At 41.9% G+C, this 22414-nt stretch overlaps 1 protein-coding gene across 2 annotated transcripts in view; it reads left to right on the forward strand.

Annotated features, from left to right (window-relative positions):
• The first annotated feature begins 11944 nt into the window (after nucleotides 1–11944).
• Nucleotides 11945–22414, forward strand: part of PSD4 (pleckstrin and Sec7 domain containing 4) — a 63489-nt gene continuing 53019 nt past the window's right edge. Inside the window, exon 1 of one of the 2 annotated variants that reach the window (XM_056812229.1) lies at nucleotides 11945–12858. The gene's annotated coding sequence lies outside the window, so the exon portion shown is untranslated. The remainder of the gene's footprint in view (nucleotides 12859–22414) is intronic. The other variant, XM_007477585.3, reaches the window with a different exon arrangement.

Genomic DNA, 22414 nt, shown 5'->3' on the forward strand with positions numbered 1-22414 from the left:
TGTACAAGAATATTCATAGCTGTGCTCTTTGTGGTAGCAAAAAATTGGAAAATGAAGGGATGCCCTTCAGTTGGGGAATGACTGAACAAATTGTGGTATATGTTGGTGATGGAATACTATTGTGCTCAAAGGAATAATAAAGTGGAGGAATTCCATGGAGACTGGAATGGCCTCTAGGAATTGATGCAGAGTGAAAGGAGCAGAACCAGGAGAACACTGTACACAGAGACTGATACACTGTGGCACAATCAAGTGTAATGGACTTCTCTATTAGCAGCAATGCAGTGATCCAGGACATTTCTGAGGGACTTATGGGAAAGATGTTATCCACATCCAGAGGAAGAACTGGGGGAGCAGAAATGCAGAAGAAAAATAGCTGCCTGATCACAAGGGTCGATGGGGATATGATTGAGGATGTAGACTCTAAACGATCACTCTAGTGTGATTATTATCAATAATATTGAAATGGGTCTTGTTCAATGATACATGTAAAACCCAGTGGAATTGCTTGTTGACTATGGGAGGGGGGGTTGGAAGGAAGGGAGGGAAAGAACATAAATCATGTAACCATGGAAACATTTTCTTAATTAATCAATAAAATTAAATTTAAAAAAAACTACCATGAAGTAGTTGCCTCAGTGAGCCTACCCTTTGCTCAGGAGATAACCTACATATACAAAAATATTTTAGATTTTTTCATATTTATATTTAAGGGTAGTTAGGTGGTACAGTGGACTTACTATTTATATGATCCTGGGCAAGACCCTTAACCCTGTTAGCCTCAGTTTCCTCATCTGTAATATGAGCTGCAGAAGGAAATGAAAACTATTCCAGTATCTTTGTTAAGAAAATACCAAATTGGGGGGGGGGGGGGAACAGCTGGGTGGCTCAGTGGATGGGAGGTCAATACACAGTATTAATTCCAAGATGGAAGGTAAGGGTTTAAAATAAAAAAAAATCCCAAATGGTATCACAAAGAGTCAGACATGACTAAAACAACTGCACAACAGCATAAAAATATCTGTTGCAGTTTTTTTGGTTTTGGTTTTGGTTTTTTTTAAGGCAGAAGGATGATAATTGATAGGCAACTAGTATTAAGTGACTCACCCAGGGTCACAAAGCTAGGAAGTGTCTGAGGTCAAATTTGAAGCTAGAACTTCCTGACTCCAGGCCTGGCTCTCTATCCACTATGCTGCCTAGATGCCCAAATTCTTTTTATATTGAAAAAGAACTGTAAACTAAAGATTTTCTCACTAAATAGGCAATGAATGAAGAAATCATGGCATATGAATGCATGAGAATATTACAGGCTATAAGAAATGATGAAAGGGATGGTTCCAGAGAAACCTGGGAAGACTTGTCTGAACTGATACAGAGTGAAATAAGAACACCTGGGAGATTCATTTACACAATAACAATATCCTTAAGATAAACCACTTGGGGGGCATCTGGGTAGCTCAGTGGATTGAGAGCCAAGCCCAGAGACAGGAGGTCCTGGGTTCAAATCTGACCTCAGATACTTCCTAGCTGTGTGCCCCTGAGCAAGTCACTTAACCCCCATTGCCTAACCCTTACTGCTCTTCTGCCTTGAAACCAATACCCAGTATTGATTCTAAGACAGAAGGTAAGGGCGTAAAAAAAAAAAAAAGATAAACCATTTTGAAAAACTTAAGAACTCTGATGATCAATGCAATAACCAATGATAATTCCAGAAGACTCATGATAAAACATGCTATCCACATCCATACAGAGAGCTGATGTATTCAAGATGCTGAATGAAACTAATATTTTGGGGCACAAGCAAAGGAGTCATTTGTTTTTTCTTGGCTATAAATAGTTGTTTCAAAAATTTTGTTTTCCCTTTTTCATTGGAAAGGGTCAGGTAAGATGAGTGGATGGAATTGCAAGGAGAGAAAACAAATGCACCTTAACTGAAAAAAGGTAAAGTAAGTTGTATTTTGAAATGTAATAGGATTAAATACACAAATGTATAAAAGACTTAAAAAAACTTAAGTATCAATTCTAAGGCAGAAGAATGGTAAGGACTGGGCAATGGGGGTGAAGTGACTTGCCCAGGGTCATACAGCTAGGAAGAGTCTAAGGTCACATTTGAAGCTAAGTCCTCCAACTCTAGGTCTGGCTCTCGATTCACTGTGCTACATAGATAGATAGATAGATAGATAGATAGATAGATAGATAGATAGATAGATAGATAGATAGATAGATAGATAGATAGATGGATGGACAGATGGACAGATAGATAGACAGATGGACAGATAGATAGATAGATGGACGGATAGACAGATGGACAGACAGAGAGACAGACAGATAGATAGATAGATAGATAGATAGATAGATAGATAGATAGATAGATAGATAGATAGATAGATGGGCAGACAGATACATAGATAATAGTATAGATACATAGATAAAATATATTTCTAAATGATTACAAGTCCTGCCATCATGAGGATATTTGTATCCTAAAAGACTCCCTCCTCCAAGGGCTCTACCTTTCCTTTGATTAGAAAGCTTCTTCCAGTTGTTCTATTTGAGGAAGTGTTATATTTAAAATGGTTGATGTTCTTAAACTGTAACAGTTAAAAGAGTGATGTTGTAAACTGTAGTGAGTTAAAATGGTGGAAGATATAAATTGTGATAGATATAAGAGAGGGTGAGTAAATTTGACCGCAGAAAATATGTTTCACTACAGTGTCTTGGTTTTTAAATCAAATATAAGGTGGTCACCAGGGAAATATTCCCAATTATTCAAATACCCAAGTCAACTGGGTTTTATAGAGATTTTAATTAATACAAATGTGGAATTAAAGAAAAGAGAGAAAGAGAGAAAAAGGAAATAACTATGAAGGGTCTTAAGCCATCATGGCCTAGACCTGAGTCTTAAGAGAGAGAGATCAGTCAGTCAGTCTTTTAACACTTACCACAAGGTCTGTCTAAGCAAGGATTCTAGTGACACCAGGCCAGCTCCATCTCAGCTGACTTCACCAGAGAGAGTTCCAGCCAGAGTTCTCCTTAAAGTGCCTTCCAGCCAGAGACTGTTCCAAAGGGCCTCACTCCAGAGCCTCCAGAGGAACAGAGTCCCCTCAGAGGAGCTCCAGCGAGACCTCCTTAGAGATTGTCTTCCAAGAGCTTCCCTTCTCCAGAGCCTCTCTCAAGAGATTCTTCCCAAGCGATCCTCATCAGAGATCCTCCAAAAGGATTTTTTTCTCAAGAGATTCTGCTTTTCTTATATAGGGGTTTTTCTCCTATGTCACCTCCCCTAAGTCCTTACATCTACTAATCACTGTAGATGTTTTCCAAAAGACTGCCCATCTGAATTCCTGCTAAGTCAATTAATCTCCTCAGTAAGTCTGAACCAGAAAAAATGCTGCTGTGTCAACTAATCTCCTCAGTAAGTCTGAACCAGTGAAAACACAGCTGAGTCAACTAATCTCATTAAGAGAAAACTTGCCGGACCCTTTTAGGTACCTAGCATCTCATTGTATCAATTCTTAAAAGCATCACTTAGTAAAAAAAAATAAAGAATCTAAATAATCTGATCTCAGAAATAGAAATTAGATAAGCCATAAATTAATTCCCAAAGGAAAAAATCTTTAATCCATTTGAACTTAAGTTATATTAATTCTTTTAATTCTCCCCTATTAATTCTATTAATAAAACTGTCAATCATTTGAAAAATAACATATATCATAAAAATAATTTTCAAAAACATAATTCAATTCTGTTTAGAGACAAATATGATTGTTATTGAAAAGCCAAGAAGAGAGAAGGCAGAGAAAGAAAGCCACAAACTAATATCACTAGCAAATTTTGATATGATATAAAAGAGGGTGGATAGCAACAAGCCTTCAGTAACATACTATAAAGTTATTCATCACCAGGTTGAATTTATACCAATAATTAAGAGGTGGTTCAACATTTTAAAAAATAATAAATATAATAGGCTAAATAATATAATAACTAAATATAATATATTATATAATAATAATATAATAACTAAAATGATCTCAATAGTTACCTCCAAAAAAAACCTTTAAAAATACATCCCTGATTTATGTTAAAAATACTAAGAAGCAAAGGACTAAATAAGCCTTTACTAAATAAGTTATTTCTATCTTAAATCAAGAGATGGCATTATTTCCAGTGAAAATTAGAAGTCTTTCCAATAAAACTGGGTGCAAAGAAGTAATGTCTATTGTTAATGCTACTATTTGATCTACCTCTAAAAATGCTACTAACAGCATTAAGAAAAAGAAAATAAACTGAAGAAAGTAGTACAGTCAAGGAGAAGGCAAAATTATTTCTTCTCATTGTTAATATAAAGGAACCTACTTAGGAAAAATTAAATTAAAATAATTAGAGTACAATAGCATATTATAAAGCAAGTCCACAAAAATCACAATAATGCAGTATTATAATGTAGTAATATCTATTACTATAGATAACAGAAATATAGATATTGTTAGTAATAGATATAATTATATACTAATGATAGTAATATAGGCATAGGAATGTATAATATATTGCAATTAATAATAGTAATATATACTTATATGAATTATAGTGATATAAATATTATAGTAATATATACTATATAATATTAATAATAGTAGTAGCAATATAATAATATAGATAACATAATATTAGATGTTACTAAGAAAAACTCAAATTTCATAGAAAAGGAAATCTCATATAACTGCAAAATGTATACTATATCTTGGGAATAACGTACAAGGATATATATTCAGGACTTATTTGAATACAGCTATGAAACATTCTTTGCAAAAATGAAAGAAAATATTTTCAGGGAGATTCATGATCAGACTACAATATATAGACATAATGAAAGCAGAGATACTAATAGATTGATTTACAGTGTTGTGCCAACCAAGCAATCAAGTTGCCTCTTCATAGGACTAGTTAAAAGAGTAACAAAATGTATCCAGAGTAACCACCTCATGGCATTGCTGGGATCAACCAAGAAAATGTAGGTAAAGGGCTATAGACTTGTCTGTTAAACATTATTTCCCCAGTTCACTATTCCTGTTCTGACTTTACTTTCTTCCCTTCAAAGTTGCACCAGTCTAGCTGGTCTAGGCTAGAAGGTTTCTTTTTTCTAGAGGGGGGCAGGAAGTGACCATTCACCATGATGGAAGCTGTGGTTGTAGAGGATTTTTCTTCGCAGAGATACACAGGACCAAGAGATGGCCACATCAGCCACATGGTCACCCTGAGCCCCAGGTTCCTAAAACAGGAGAAGGTAGAGGTTCTAAGAAAATGAGAATGTTTATCTTTGTCTGTGGTCATGAAGGTAGTTAGAATGGAAAGGGAAATTGAATCTAGGTCTTTCCACCTCCATATCCAGCCCTCTAATAACAATGCCATGCTTCCTCCCCCCCCCCCAAAAAAAGAACAAACAAACAGACTTGAGGGAAGGGAAAACCATCAAGGTACGCTCATGATTATAGGTGGGGAAATGAATAGTGAACCATCAAAGGAGACTGAGAGGAGTGATTAGACAATTAGATCCACAAAGAGAGAATGCTTCTATGGAAGCCAAGAGAGGGAGTCTAAGAGAAGGAGGAAGTGAGAGATAGCATCCAAAGCTATAGGCAGGGCAAGATGCATAAAACTAGAGAGAAGACCATTAGTTTGTGCATTGAGTGTTGAGCCTGGTGAGAACAGTTTTGCAGTGAGGTTGTAGGATCACTGAATCACAGATTTAGAAGTAGGCAGACTCCGAGGATCATGGAATCACAAATGGAGGGCTGGAGGAGGCCATGTAATCCACCTTCCTCAGGGAAGCCAGGCTTGGGAGATTAACTGACTTACTCAAAGTCTCATAGGTCATAAGTGACAGCAGAGGCTCCTCTAACTAAAAAACCAGTGCTTGTTTCACTTTATGATCATGAGTGAAAAGTTAGGCTAGGGCAGTGATGGCAAACCTTTTAGAGACAGAGTGCCAGGTCCCACTCCCACCCCAACCCCTAGACTGAGTGCCATGCCAGCCCCCCCCCCCAGTGACTGTTTCCCATGCCTCTCCCCAAACCCTCTTACCCCACACAGGGGAGGGAGAAAGCACTGCTGTGGGGCTGCTGGGTGGGAGGGCAGGTGAACTGAGGAATGTCCTCAGGCACATAGAGAAGCTGTGAGGCACCCACCTTCCCCCTGTTCGCTCCCATTGGGCTGCTGGTCAGAGGGGCAGGTGATGTGAAAAAATATCATCAGGCATGGTGGAGAGGGGGAAGGCAGCAGCTCTGCCTGAGCCCCTCTGCCTTTCTAGTAGCAAATTCTAGTGGGGGGGGGGGTGGCCACATGCCCACAGAGAGTGCCTTGCATGTCATCTTTGACACCAATGCCATAGGTTTGCCATCACTGGGCTACAGGGCAGTTAGGTGGCTCAGTGGATAAAGAGTCAGACCTAGAGATGGGAGGTCCTGGGTTCAAATTTTACCTCAGACACTTCCTAGCTATGTGACCCTGGGCAAGTCACTTCACCCCCATTGCCTGGCCTTTAGTGCCCTTCTGAAATCCTGGAACTAATAAACAATATTGTTTGGATGATGGAAGATAAGGCTAGAGGGAAGTTGAGAAGTAACCCTATATTGATGAATTAGTAGCAATGAAGTCAGATGAGATCTTCTTAGAGTTTCATCTATGGAAGTAAGGAAACCTTTATGAAAAGAGTTTGAAGGATGACAGGAATAAGACATGAATTTTGTCATTCAGGGCGGGGAAAATTCAACCTTGTTTGTGGGCGATTGGAAGGAGTTTTTAGAAAAGATGTGATTAAAAATGGGAGATGGAGGAGGGGAAGAGATCAGAGGCACAAGCAGAAGGGCTGGTCCTAGCAAGGAAGAGGCTTCTTTGGAGAATAGAGCAAAGTAACCAGGGGAATCATATTAAGGGTTCTGAGGGGTGGAGTACACGAGAAAGAGGGGGCTCCTGATGGATGTAAAGGAGGAAACAAGGGCCTCTGCTGAGCAGGAACAGATATTGAAGAGAGAGGAGGTTTGCCATGGTTACTTCGGGGAGTGTGGCATCAGGCTCGGGCATCGGGGAAGACATGGGTTCGAGCTCTGCTTTGACCATAGAATGGCTCGCTGTGAACTGGGGTAAGTTCTTTTTGTCTCACCAGATCACAACTACCCTGTGAGGTGAATACTCCAGGTAGAACTGTTCCCATTTTACAGATGGGAGCACTGAGGCTCAGAGAGCTAGATAGCTTACCCATGATCAGAGTTAATAAGTGTCTGAGGGAGAATCCAAATCTAGGTCTTTTTCCATTCCAAAGTAGAACTCTATCTGCTGAATTAGGAGTGTTTCCTAACTTTCTTGGTCCCCATCTCTAGGCTGCTAGTTAACTGTCTCATATTCTCTGCTCAATATGAAAGGAAATAAATCCCAGCACTTACAATGCACATAAGAAATAAAAGGAAGACATCTGTGATTTTTGATGAGGAAACCTCCGCCCAATGCATAATATTTTTCGCAAACTCCACCCCTTGATGTAACATTCTCTGCACTCTCTTGATAGCTCCTTGTATTCTGTGGAAGTGGTTTCTTGTGGCAGCTGGGTGGCTCAGTGGATTGAGAGCCAGGCCTAGAAATAGAAGGTCTTGGGTTCAAATCTGGCCTCAGACACTTCCCAGCTGTGTGACCCTGGGCAAGTCACTTAACCCCCATTGCCTAGCCCTTACCACTCTTCTGCCTTAGAACCAATACATAGTATTAATTCCAAGTTGGAAGGCAAGGGTCCCCCCCCCAAAAAAAGTGACTTCTTGAATAGGGAGGCAAGAAGAAGCTGGAGGTACAGGGAGACTTAAAAATAGGTTTCAGAGGAATATGTCAGAGGGAGACACCAAAGGAGAGGAGTCTATGATCAGAGAGGAGAATTTCAGGAGGTGGTCAGATCTAAGGTATGAACATCCCTAGAGCAGCTAGGTGGCACAGTGGAGAGTGTCAGGCCTGGAGTCAGGAAGATTCATCTTCCTGAGTTCAAATCTGGCTTCAGACACTTCCTAGCTGTGTGACTCTAGACACGCACTGAACCCTGTTTCCTCATCTGTAAAATGGGTTGAAGAAGGAAATGGCAAACCACTCAAGTATCTCAGCCCAAAATAACCCCAATGGGGCCATGAAAAATCAAACACAACTAAAATAACTGAACAACAATAAATGGCCATCTCTGGGTCTGGTTTCAGTGGTGTGAAGTTATGAGCTGGGGAAGCCGAAGACATTAATGAAAGGGTAAGCATTTAGGGGAGCATTAATATATATATGAAAGTCCCTGGGTAGAATGAGAGGGGTTCTACACTAGAGAGGAAGACTATGATTCAGATATGGAATTCCTGAGGACGGATGAAGAATGACTTGAAAGTTTATGGATAATGGCAGTAAGGACCTGGAAAGGGTGAAACAGATGGATGGAGGCTTTCCATTTATCCATCCATCTCTTCCAGAGAAAGAGAAGGAGTTGTATTAGTCAAGGGAGGGTCTAAATGTTGCAGAGAGGATCATGCCTAGCCCTCTTTTTCACCCATCATCTCTTTCTGTATCCTGTATCTCCCTATTTAAATTTATGGTTTCATCTTTAGAATGTAAGTTCCTTGAGGGCAGGGACCCCATTTCTTCCTCTTTTTTTATATTTCTAACACGGTGTGGTCCTAGACACAAAGTAAATGCTTAATAGATATTTGTCAACAGAAAAAATGGATGCAGTAAATATAATAACATAAAGAAAAACAATAACTTTGAAAGATTCAAATCAATGCAATAACCAGCCCCGGGTCCACGGGATCACTGCCTGGCACAGAGATAACGCACTCAGGACATAGATTGTGATATATTGTTTTGGGACAAGATTAGTATGAGTTTATTTTGTCTGGCTATGCATATTTGTTTAAAGGATTTTGTTTGATCTTTTGTTTTTCTCAAAATGAAGGAGAGATGGAGAGATGATCAATTTTGTTGATTTAAAAAATAGAAAAAATGACTGATCAGAGCACAAGAGAGAAGGCCAGAGCTATCAGGAAGAGGAAGTGTCTTCTGATAAAAGCCAGGGTCCTCTGAGAACAGAAGAAGGGAAACATTTGATAGGAAGATAACTCAAATAAAAGAACGTTAACTATAGAACAAGCAGTTTCAGAGAGTACGATAGAAGGGAGATCAGAAGAGAATAAGAGGGGCAACTGGGTGGCTTGGTGGATTGAAAACCAGACCTAGAGATGGGAAGTCCTGGGTTCAAATCTAACCTCAGACACTTTCTAGCTAGGTGACCCTGAGCAAGCCACTTAACCCCCATTGCCTAGTCCTTACCCACTCTTCTGCCTTGGAACCAATACATAGTATTGATTCAAAAGTTGGAAAAGAGGAGGACAAAGAAGAGGAGGGGGAGGAGGAGGAAGGGAGTATTGGGGGAAGGTCAGCACTGAGCTAGAGAATGTGGGAGATGGGAAAGGGAGTATTTGCTTTCCCTAAAGCATGAAGATTATTAGAAAAGGAGGAGATAAAATAAAATAAAAACATGAAGGAATATGTCCCAGCCATTAGAGCTCTCCAACATGACAAGGGCAGCCCTGGAAGGTAACCCAGAAGCAATAGAGGGGCTTCCCTGTCAGACCTGACTGGGACTACATGGCCTCTGGGTTCTCTTCCAATTCTGAGATTCTATGAAGAGATTGTAAACTTCCCCTCTTGGGGAAGTATTTGTATTAATGAGATTAATAGAAAGAATGACAATGACAACAATCAAAACTGATCACTGTGTCATTGTAATGATGAAGCTTGGCCTCAAAGAAAACAGAGGAATGCAGCTGTCCCTCTTTTTGCAGAGGTGGGGCACTATGGGTGTGGAACAATTCTCAGGTAATGTGTTTGTTAGTTTTTGCGGAATTGGTTTTTTCTCCTTTTTTTTAAATTATTAATATCTTGGTGGGGAAGGAATCTATTGAAAAATGAAGATAGTATAAAAGAAAAGAAAACAATAAATGTTTTAATTACTTTCTAGATATTCTTTACTTTTACAAAATTTTGTATTTTACTTAGAAAATATAAATTTCTATATAATTTGCTTTTGTGTTTTACAAGGGATAGAATAGATAGTTCCTCTTAAAGTCAAGAAGATTTGTGTTCAAGTTCTGCCTGACACATACAGAGCAAGTTCTTTAACCTTTCAGTGTCCCTTTGAGATTAAAAATTACAGCATTATGCTAATTTGCACTGAGGGAGTTTCCTCATGTGGGAGTCCCTTATACCAATAAAATCACAAATCCTATCCTATTTTCTTATCCGCATATACAGTCATCCCTTCCCCATCATGGGAGTTAGGGTTGCAGTGCCCCAGTGATCTGGAATATCCTCATAAAATTTTGAGCCCTCCCTTCCTACCAGAGAAGAAGTCTGATTTCATTTCTTTTTCTTTTATGGGGTATTGACAGTACCTTATTGTAAATTGGGGGGTAAGTACGAATTTCTGAGTTTCTAAACTTTTTCTGGATCTCTCCTGGCCTTCCTGTGTAGTCTATGACTTCTGCAACAACCCCCCCCCAATTCCCATTTAATTTTTAAAGCCAATTTGTGATATATCAAAATTGTAATGGGAGAAGTCACAATGCAGAAGGAAAACTGTTTGTTCTATCCTCTCCAGAGACTGGAAGCCCCTTGAAGGCAGAGTTTGTTTCATTTTTGTCTTTGGATTACCAGTGACTGACACAGTTCCCTAGTCAATAAACATTATTAATCACCTGTTATATGTTAGGCACTGAGCCAAGGATACAAAGAGGCAAAAGACAGTCCCTGCCCATAGTAGGTACCTATGAAATGTTTGTTGAACTATTACAGCAGGAAAATTGGTCAAGTGGGGGGAGCTAATAATAGCTAGTATATCTCTAGCACTTAAAGGTTTGCAAAGCACTTTGCATATATTATCTCATTCGATCCTCACTCTGGAAGTTGAATACTTTATTATTCCCATTTTATAGATGAGACAGAGGCAGACAGTGGTTAAGTAACCTAACTGAAGATATTGAATATCAAAGGGGAAAACAACATGAAAACGTCTTTCTTGATGTTGCTTGACTCTGCTTAGAGAAGAGAATAAGCATTTATATAACATCTTCTGTATGATTTTGCAAGAGTCGCACAGCTAGTATCTGAGGCAGGATTGGAACTCAGGTTTTCCTGACTCAAAGTCATACAGTCTATCCACTGAATCACCTACCTGCCCTTGACAAGAGGGTTTTTATTTGCCTCAGTTTCCTCAGTATTAAATCATAATCCAAATTTTATAGCAGGAAGGGCCTTTGAGGTTCTTAACTTTTATTGTATCATGGACCCCCTTTGGCAGTCTAGAGAAACTGATGAACCCCTTCTAAGTATAAAGGATGTCCATTTTTTCTTCAAACCCCTTTCAGAAATTTTTGTCTTAGCAACAAGCCCAAGGTAAAGGGTCAAGAACTAGGCAAATGGGGGTAAGTGACTTGCCCAGGGTCTCACAGGTAGGAAGTGTCTGAACTCGGTCCTTCCAACTCCAGGCCTGGCATTCAATCCACTAAGCCACCTGGGTCCCCTAAATGTTGTCTTTTAACTGCATAAAATAAGAGGAGTCATTCCAAAGCATAGGAATTGTACGGAAACAGTTACCAAAATCCTTTTTAACAACATAAATTCACAGACTCCAGGTTCAGCCCCCTGCTATAGAGGGTTTCAGCTAAGCACACAGCTTCAAGAAAACACTTTAAAGAAGCCTGATGCCCCTGTTATTTGGTGTCTTAGCCCAGGTGCCTGCTGGTCATCTCCTCCGGGATGCCCACAGGACAAGTGGTGTTTAAGGTGCTTCTGGGATGTCTAGGGGGAGCTAATCAGCAGGAACTTAGGAGAGGAGAGAGGGGTGGGGGAAGGGAATGGGGAAAGGAGAGAGAGACTCAGAGACAGAGACCAAAAGAGGAGGGGAAGAAAGGAAGGCAGCCTCAAAGATGGAAAGAGAGCAACTCCAAGGCACAAGGCTGGTTAGGATTGAAAGCTGGTTCTCCTTCCCCTCCATCAAACTGGCAGAATTGTAGGCTGGGGGTTTGGAGACCATGGAGAAAATTGATAATGACCCTTGTAGGAAGTCATCCAATAATGGCTAATATTTATATAGCACCTACTATGTGCCAGGGAGCCAAGCACTTTTCCAGATCTTATTTGATCCTCAAGGGGACTCTGAGAGGTAGGTGCTATTATTATTAGCCCCATTTTACAGATGAGGAAACTGAGGCAAAGGGAAGTGAAGTGACTTGCTTACAGTCACCCAGGAATTAAGAATCTGAGACTATATGAACTTGGGTCCTCCTGCCTCTGGGCCAACTGCCAAATCCAGTCGTCTTTCTACTATGCCAACAGAATAACGCTGTAATATTCCAGGCTGGAGATTTTCAGGTCCCTTCTGGTGAGGTACTAAACCGAACTGGGGCAAGGGTGCTGCGGGGTCCGCAGCCCCGGCAAGGCGGGCCGTGACCCGGGCAGTCCTCTCTCCAGAGGGCCGGCTTGGCACGGCAGTGCCTGCGGGAGGGCACGCCCCAGCCCCATGCTCCCCAGTGAATGACGGCAGCAGTCGAACCAGTCGGACAAGCTTCAGCTGTTCTCTGTCTTAGCCGCTCCTGCCGGTTGGGTCTTGCATTCGGTATGCTGGGAGCCCTGGAGAGTTCTGTGGGCAGAGGCCTGGCTGAGCCCCCTCCCTGAGCCTGAAGCTCTGCCCCCCTCCCTGGCCCAGGGCTGGGCGTGGAGCCATGGTGGAGCAGCTGGGCTGGTACCTGGAGAGAGGAGGAGCCTCACGCAAAGCCCAGGAGGAAATGGGTAAGGGGACTGCGGACTGCCCCACTGAGGTCCGGGGGAGGGGGAGGGGAGGGAAGCGGGGGGAGGGGGAGGGGAGGGAAGCGGGGGGAGTCCGGAGGGAGACAGGGGAGAGCCGAGCTGGGAGAACCGGGCAACCTCGGAGTCCCTGCCTCCTCCCAGCCTCATGCCGCACTCAGGAAATGAATGGAAGAAGCTGTCCGAACGCGTGTGGGGCCTGGGGCGGGGGTTGGGACACCCTGGGGCAAGGGCAGCCGCACTTCGGGGACCGGATTGGGCTGGGGGAAGCTGGGAGGGGGCCGGGCCGCTGGAGTAGCGGGAGAGGAGGGCAAGTGGGCAAGGGTGGGAGCTCTCCAACACACGCGCAGCCCCTCTGAGGCGCAGCAGGCAGCAGTAAGGAGCCCTCACACCCGGGGTCTTCAGGCTCTCCCTGCCCTGGCAGATAGAGGTCAGGGAGGTGGAACCAGGAAACGTGTAACTTCCCCGCATCACCTCGTCCATGCTGAATAACCGTAGCTTCAGGTCTCCCACCCTAGCTTGCAGGTTAAGGGACTTATCCAAGGTGACACGAGTAGGAAGTTTGCGCGGTTTTCCTCTCCATTCTGCAGAGGAATCAAATAAAACCGAAAAGAGAGGGAAGAAAGTGAGGAGAAGGAAGAGGAGGAATTTCACTTAAGTTACTAAATAAAGGAAATGACTACAGATGCAGGACTTCTTTTCTGAGGTCACTTAACTGTTCTGGGGAGGGGGGGGGGGAATAAACCTTTATATAGTACCTACTCTGTGCAGTCACTGTGCCAAATGCTTTACATCAACCCTGGGAGATAGGTGCTGTTATTAGCCCTAGTTTACAGTTGAGGAAACTGAGTCAGAAAAAAGTTTAAATGACTCCCCCAGGGTCACCTAACAAATTAAGTGTCTGAAATCAGATTTGAACTCAGGTCTTCCTGGCTCCAACTATAGCATTCTATCCATTGGGCTACCAGCCTCCCTCAATACCTACAATACAATCAAACTTCTAGAAAGAGAATAATGTGGTAGAAAATTAGTCTTGAGAGTCAGGAGACCAGTGCTAAGTCACTTAGCAGTTGGGTGGTCTTGGACAAGTCACTGAAACTCATTTTCCTCATGCTATTACCTAGATATATCAGATAAGATCCTGCCATAGCCTTAAAACCCTTTGTGCATACAATTATGATTAACAGCACAGGTAATGTAAAGCATGAGCCAACCCTGTCCTCACCTGAATTTCAGAGATAGAAAATAAAAAGATAAGTCAGGAAATTGGGGAGAAGCCTCTGGAAGGAGGCACTTGCCTCTACCATCTCTCTCTCCCACCTTGATTCCTGCTCTCTAAATTTTTTTTATTTGAATTTAATTAATTTTAATTTAATTTAATTAATGCTGGTGGGCAGCCCTGACATTTCTAGGACAACCAGCACATTCTCTCTCTCTCTCTTATTTTAACCCTTACCTTCCATCTTGGAATGCTGTGTATTGATTCTAAGGCAGAAGAGTTGTAAGGGCTAGGCAATGGGGGTTAAGTGACTTGCCCAGGGTCACCCAGCTAGGAAGTGTCTGAGGTCAGATTTGAACCCAGGACCTCCCATCTCTAGGCCTGGCTCTCAATCCACTGAGCCCCTCAGTTGCCTCCCAGCACATTCTCTTGATTGAGAGCTCAGAATCATTTTAAAGGATGCTCTAAAATTCTAGCTACATAACACGGTAGGTACGGGTCAGAGACTAGAGTCAGGAAGACCTGGATTCAAATCAGGAATTTACTTGATGTGTGACCCTGGACAAGTCACTTAATCTCAAACTATCTCAGTTGCCTCATCTGTTAAGTGGGGAGAATAATAGCAGTGATTGGTGTGAGGATAATGAGATCATGTTTATAAAGTTCCTTGAAATCTTACTAGAGATGATGATGGTGGTGGTGGTGGTAGTGCAGATGGTTGTGAAAGTTTCTGGTCATTGTAGGTGACTGGTAGAATTGGGATCATAGATATGGAGCTACTAGATGAGATCGAGCATATTCAGGGTGATAAGACAATATGGAGCTACTAGAGGCATAAGAGGTCATCTTATCCAGCTTCCTCTTTTTATACATAATAAGATTCTGGACAGAGTGCAGAACCTGGAGTTAGGAAGACATGAGTTCAAATCCAGACTTCAGATACTTATTAGATGGGTGTCCCTGGGCAAGTCACTTAACCCCATTTGCCTCAATCTCTTCATCTGTAAAATAAGCTGGAGTCCGCAGCTAAGAAAACCCAAATGGGGTCAGGAAGAGTCAGAGATGACTGAAACAACTGAACAACAACAAAAATAAGATCCAGAGTGGACAGTTAGGTGACTCAGTGGATTGAGAGCGAGGCCTAGAGATGGGAAGTCCTGGGTTCAAATCTGACCTCAAACAATTCCTAGCTGTTTGACCCTGGGCAAGTCACTTAATTCTTATTGCCTAGCCCTTACTGCTTTTCTGCCTTGGAATCCATGCACAGTATTGATTCTCAGATGGAAGGGAAGGGTTAAAATAAAAGGGTCCAGGAAGTAAGGAATTTGCACTGAGTTCTCGAAGATAATGAATGTCAGAGGCAAGACCTGAACTCAGGTTCTCTGACTCCAGAGTGGATACTTTTCCAGGCTACAGGTGTAAAATCCTGGGGATCTAATGATTCTTGGTACACAGGGCAAAAGGCATCAAGTGGTTTTTCCAGTTTGGGGAATGGAATTGTACCATGTTCTATCTACATCCTCTCGGCCAGTTCCACTTATGACCAGATGCATGTGTGCCCAGGACAGCTGGCCAAGGTTAGGAACAGAGCACGTAGCGGTGGGGCAGAGGACAGCCGACTGGCCCACCCCAGATCACACTGGTGGCCTTGGCCTCATTAGCCTGGTACTATACTCAGCAGAGCAGACTAGCTCCTGAACTGATTGAATATAACGACCAATTAATTGAATGGCTTTGGGTCCTCACGATGCCATGGACACGGTAGACAACACTTTGAGGATCCGGCCTCAACCTCAATCCTAATGAACCAGAGCTGGGGCAGGCTGGCCAGGTTCATTCACTTGTTGTGCCAGGGGCTGAGTGGGGGATACTAAAAAGGCACAATCCTTCACTCTATATTCATTCAAAGAATTTTCTCATAAGCTTATGGACTTCTAGATCTAGAAGAGGATCTCAGAGCATCTCAGGACTCCTTTCCCCTCTCAAAAGACCTTTTGTTTATGTGGGTTATATTTCTCATTCTTTTTCCTTTTTTATTAATAGAATTTATTTACAAGTGTCCCAATCCCTCCCTTCCCCACACTATAGAAGGCATCATCTGGTAAACAGATGTATGCATCAATTCGTGTTTCCATTTTTCTGTTCATTCTCTGGAGGTGACATTCACAAGTTATTCTTCAAGTAGATAATGTTCTCGTGGTCCTTCTCATTTTACTGTTCATTGTCCCAGGGAGTTCTTTCCAAGTTTTATAGCCTGCTCATCATTTCTTATGGCTCAATCTATCAGGATTTTTAAAAATTAATTAATTTGTTTGTTACATTTAAATATCCAGTTTAACTCCCTCCCTCCTTCCGTCCCATTCCTACCATCAGAGAAGGCATCATTTCACAAAAAGAGATATTATATATAAAACAAGCTCTTTCTTATTTCTATTTATCAGTTCTTTCTCTAGAGGTAGATATACACAAGTCATTGTTCAAACAATATTCCTGTGCTGTCTCTACTGTTTTCTTGGTTCTTCTCATTTATATCTCTCCATATCAGAAAATTAAAACATCTTAGTTTTATTATGAAAATAATTTTGGCCTCAAAGACCCCCTTAAAGGGTCTCTTTTTCCCAGTTTTGAGAATCATTGTTTTAGAGAGTAGAGAATGAAACATTTCAGAGTTGGAAGAAAGCTCAGTGGCCACTTAGTCTGACCCAGAATCCAAAAGGAAGCCCCACCACAACTCACCCAGCAAGGACAGTAGTCAGTAATCCAGTCTCTGTTAGAAAGACCTCCAATAAGAAAGAGTCCGCAGATTTCCTAAATGGCCTGTCCTACTTTTAGGCATCTTTAATTATTGGCCAGTCTTTCCTGATCTCAAGAAAACTTGGTCTTTTGCCACTTGAATAACTCTCTCCTCATTCTGCCCTCTGGGAAATTCTCTCTTCTACAAAGCATCTTTTCAAATACTGGATCATGCCCTCCTAGAGTTCTCTTTTGTAAAGTAAGCATCTCCAGTTCTTTCAACTCACCCTAATGTTGCATGAATTTGAGGCCTTTCGCCATCTGGAATTCCTTCCTCTCCACATTTCACAGCTTATTGACATTCTTCCTAAAACACAAATTCCATAACTGAACACAGTATTCCAAACCTAGCCTGTCCAGACCAGCCTAGAAGGATTCTCACCTCCATATTCCTGAATGTGTTGCCCAAGATCAAAGTAGGTTCTGTGGTTACCATATCACACTCAATTCATTTCACTTGCCCACTAAGGACCTCAAATCTTTTTCAGATGGGCTGTTATCTGACCATACCTACTCCATATTGTACTTGTAGTACATATTTTTAAAAGCCAAGGGGAAGCTAGGTAGCAGAGTGGATAGAATGCCAAGACTGGAGTTGGAAGGAACTGAGTTTAAATCTGGCCTCAGATACTTCCAAGCTGTGTGTCCCTGGGCAAGTCACTTAACCCCCATTGCCTAGATGATTTTCTGTCTTAGAATTGATACTAAGACAGAAGGGAAGGGTTGTGATTTTTTTAAGCCAAGAGGAAGACTTCAATTTACCCCCATTGAATTTCATCATACTAGAGTCTGCCCAATTTTCTAACCTGTCAAGATCTTTTTTAGATCCTGACCTTGTCATCCTTCCCAGATTTGTGACATTTTCACACAACACTCCCTCTTGGTTACTTCACACAGCATTCACTCACAGATTGGGTCTCCAGGGTGGCAACAACCACCAAAGTGCAAGAAACTCTGTGGATCCAACTCTTAGAACTACAGCTCCCTCCTTTGCCAATTGTTCGAGCCAGATCTGAAAAGCATGCCATCTATCGGAATCACTTAAAAAAATATCAAGCATCACCAGACCAAACACAAGTCCAGGTTTATGCCATTAGAGATGTTCTAGGTCCACACCGAGTTCTTAACGACTACCCTCATCGAACCAGTTCTGAGTCTCTCTCCTGCTGCTGCGGTCTCATGCCTCACCATCTTCTCCTCAAGAATATAGGATAGGTTTAACCCCAGGATTTGCTGACGTCTAGCTAAGTGAGATCTACCGCTTTCACCTGATCTGCTTATGCAGTCACTATCTAAAAAAAGCAATCAGATCAATCTGGGATGACTTGCTGCAGACACAATGGCTCTGTGTGATGATTGTCTCCCGTTCTAGAGGGCCACTAACCATTTCTTTGATATAATGCTGTGGAATTTTCCCAGAAACCCAAGTCAAGGTCACTGCTCTACATAGTCTGCAGACTATATTCTCCAGCCTTTCCTCAAAAATTGGGACAGCGTTTAGCCTTTCCCCTACCCTTCTAGCAGCCCCCTTTCCCCAAGGTCTTTCAAAATGCATTGACAATTAGCTCGCAATCACATACATGATTTTTTTTTCAGAACCCAAGGATATAGGTTATGTGGCCCATGTGACTTGGACTCAGCAAGGGCAGTGAGGTGCTTTTTTTCTGTATTTATATTGGCAATCAACTTTATTAACTGGTTTTGTTTGTCCTCGGTGCAAGGGCTATCCTCCCTGGCAGGAGACACAAAAGCCAACTGAGAATTCTGCTTCCTCTGTTTATTTTTTTTTTAGCTCTTACTGTCTGTCCTACTGACAAATCAAGAAGAGAAGGGCAAGGTTTAGGCAATAAGGGGGTAAATGACTTGCCCAGAATCACACAGCTAGGAAGTGTTTGAAGTCAGATTTGAACCCAGGTCTTCCTGATTCCAGACCAGGCTTTCTATCCACTGTGCCCCCTCTGTTGTGAATTACCATCATTCTGTCCACACAGTCATTGCCCCTTGTTTGATTCTCTACTTTTCCCTAATATCAACAGAGTAAATCATGCACAAAAAAAGACAAAATCTCCTCTTTTTTTTTGTCCTTAATTTTTTTTACCAAACTCAATTGGATTTCAACAGTATTCATGGGGTTAGCTAGGTGGCTCAGTGGCTCCAGACCTGGAGATAGGATGTCCTGGTTTCAAATGTGACCTTGGCTTCCTAGCTGTGTGACCCTGGGCAAGTCACCTAACTCCCATTGCCTAGCCCTTACTCCTCTTCTCTCTTGGAATTGATACACAGTATTGACTCTAAGACAGAAGAGAAGGGTTTAAAAAAAATCAATATTCTTAGGCTGCTGTCATCCTTAGTTATCCAATCCCTTTTGCCTACTTTTCTTTCCATTTTCCTCTTGTAGCTTTTTAAAAACAAAGTTGGTTGCAAGGCATCTAGATGGTAAAATATATGGAGCATAAGACTTTTAGTCAAGAAGATCCAAGTTCAAATTCAACCTCAGGCATTTATTAGCTATGTGATGCTGGGCAGATCCCTTAACCTCCATCTGCCTCAGTGTCCTCATCTATAAAGTAGAGATAATAATAATAGCATCTACCTGCCAGAACTGTTATGAGGATCAAATGAGAGAACATATGGAAAGTGCCTTGCAAGCCTTAAAGAGAACGTTTATTATTACTGTTATTGCTATTTCTGAGTCCTCTGTGCAACCACATGGGTCTCTTAAAACAGTTTCTCGTTTTCTTTCTCACTGAAATTATTTTCCTTTTTTCTTAAAAGATATTTTATTTTACCAATTACACGTAATAACAATTTTCCATATAAGCAATTATTTCCCTTTGCAGCTTCCTCATTTCATTCTTGTGTTTCTCATCTCTTCTGGATTAACTTCTCTTATGGCACATCGAACCCCATCTATCCTACCCCAGAAGCGTTTACAATCTGCTCTTCCTAAGTGTTAGGTCAATGGCACAAACTAAGGATCCATGGACATATCCACATTATTGCTGCCCTGGTGACCAATTCCTTCCCATTCCTTAGCATCACATCAAGAAGTTTTCTCCTAGTCGATTCCTCCACCTTTATAAGGATGAAATTATTGGAAGATGAGTCAAGAAATTGTTAAGTGCCTGAGTTTGGCAGAGAGAATACCAGCAGATGTGTGGATAATTAAAGTCTTCCATCACCACTATAACACGCTCCTGTGTCTGGCTTGTGATCTGTTTCCTAAACACTGAACATGTCTAATTTCTCTCTTTATGTTTAGCTAGTCTCTAGTATACAGTGACAAAATTGCCTCTCTTTCCCTTCATTGATCTTCACCCAAATGCTCTCTACCATATTTTTCCCGACTAGTTCATGGATTTCCTCCCATATTTTCCCCAACCAGTTCATGGATTTCCTCCCATGGCTTTGCCCTCTTAATTCACAACGATCAACTCTTTGATCTTTGTTCACTACGGTCTCTGAGGAAGAAATGGCCCTTCTCATCACCAAGGTCAAGCCCTCTACCTTCCCCCTTGATCCCATTCCTTTTCCAACAGATCACCCCTCACAATCCCTCACAATCCCTTCTCTCTATAATCTTCAATGTTTCCCTGTCTACCATTCCCTTCTTTGCTGCCTACGATTATATCTAAGCCTATTTATCCTTTAAAAAAACAACCCTTCCATCCTTTCAAACTTATATGTTCCTTCCCTTTCCCAGAGAAACTTGTACAAAAGGCTGATTCTACTCGTTGCCTCCCTCAGTTCTCGACCCTTAACATTCTGGCTTCTGACCTCATCGCTTAGCTGAAATCACTCTCCCCAAAGTTACCAGTGATGCCTTAATTGCCTGCTTTGATGTCTTTTTCCCAGGCTTCATCCCTCTTGGCCTCTGCAGGATTTGACACTATTCATCAGCCTCTCCCTCCAAAGATGCTTGCTCTGAGTTTTTTATGTCACTGATCTCCTATTGGTAATCTAACACTTGTGGGGACACTCCTCAATCTCTTTTGCTGGGTCATTATCTTTATTGTGTCATCTAACTGTGTGTTCACCCTCTGGCTCTATCCTGGACCCTCTTGTCTTTATATATGATAAATGCCTGCTGATTGATCGATTAATTAGCCATCATAATAACCTGTTTGGTTGTTTCGATCATGTTCGACTCTTGGTGACCCCATTAGAGGTTTTCTTGGCAAAGACACTGGAGTGGTTTGCCATTTTCTTCTGCGGCTCATTTTGTGGATGAGGAAACTGAGGCTAACAATGTGAAGTGACTTACCCTGGGTCACACAGCTGGTACGTATCTGAGGCTAGATTTGAGCTCAGGTCTTCCGGACTCTACACCTAGCTGCCCAATCTCAGTAACACCTGCAGGTTTAATTACCAACTCTTTGCAGCTGATTTCTAGGCACATTCAGGCATTGGTTCTCTACTTAGCTCACCTCCTAGACTTTTTTTTAAAAATCCTAACCTTCTGTCTTAGAACTAGTACAGGTATCAGTTCCCAGGCAGAAGAGCAAAGCTGTAAGGGCTGGGCAATCACAGTTAAGTGACTTGCTCAGGGTCAAACAGCTAGAAAGTATCTGAAGTCAGATTTGAACCCAGGGCCTCTCGTCTCTAGACCTGGGACTTTATCCACTGTGCCTCCTAGCTGCCCTCCTCCTAGACCTCTTGAACTAAATGTCTCATATGAATTTCAGCCTCAACATGCCCCCAAAAAACTTGTTCTTTTTTCCAAACAAACCTTCCCTTCTCCCAAACTTCCCCATTACTATTGAGGGGCCCAGCATCCTTCCAATCAGTCAGGTTCATCTTCAATTCCTTCCTCTCCCTCACCTTACATAGCCAATCATTGGCCAGATCTTGTCATGTCTAACTACTCACACAGCCACCACCTTAGTTCAGTCGCTCATCACCATTCACCAAGACTTTTGCAGCAGCCGTCTAATTGTTCTCCCTGGCTCAGATCTCTCCTCACACTCATCCATCCTCCACAGAACCACCAAAATGATTTTTCGGAAGCGTCTAGCTAAGCAGGTTGCTTCCTAACTCAATAAACAACTCTAAACTACCTCGGGAATAAAATAGGACGAAAAACGACTGTTTAGCATTTAGAGCTCTTCACAATCTGGTCCCTTTCGAGCTATAGAAATTAGACGTTAGTCAAATGGGCATATTCTTGCTTAACTATCCCTGAGCCTTTGTACTGCTCCCCAATACTAGCTCTGTGACTCTGGGCAAGTCACTTAACCCTGTTTACCTCAGTTTCTTCATCTGTAAATTGGATAAGGAAATGGCTAACCACTCTAATATCTTTGCCAAGGAAACCCCAATTGAGGTCATGAAGAGTGATACCCTGGTTAAGTCACTTAATCTTATTTGCCTCAGTTTCCTCATCTGTAAAATGAGCTAGAGAAGGAAATGGCAAATCACTTCAGTATCGTTTGCCAAGGAAACCCCAATTGAGGTCATGAAGAGTGATACCCTGGTTAAGCCACTTAATCTTATTTGCCTCAGTTTCCTCATCTGTAAAATGAGCTGGAG

This window comes from Monodelphis domestica, chromosome 1 (genome assembly GCF_027887165.1).
Source record: "Monodelphis domestica isolate mMonDom1 chromosome 1, mMonDom1.pri, whole genome shotgun sequence".
NCBI classification, from domain to species: Eukaryota; Metazoa; Chordata; class Mammalia; order Didelphimorphia; family Didelphidae; genus Monodelphis; species Monodelphis domestica.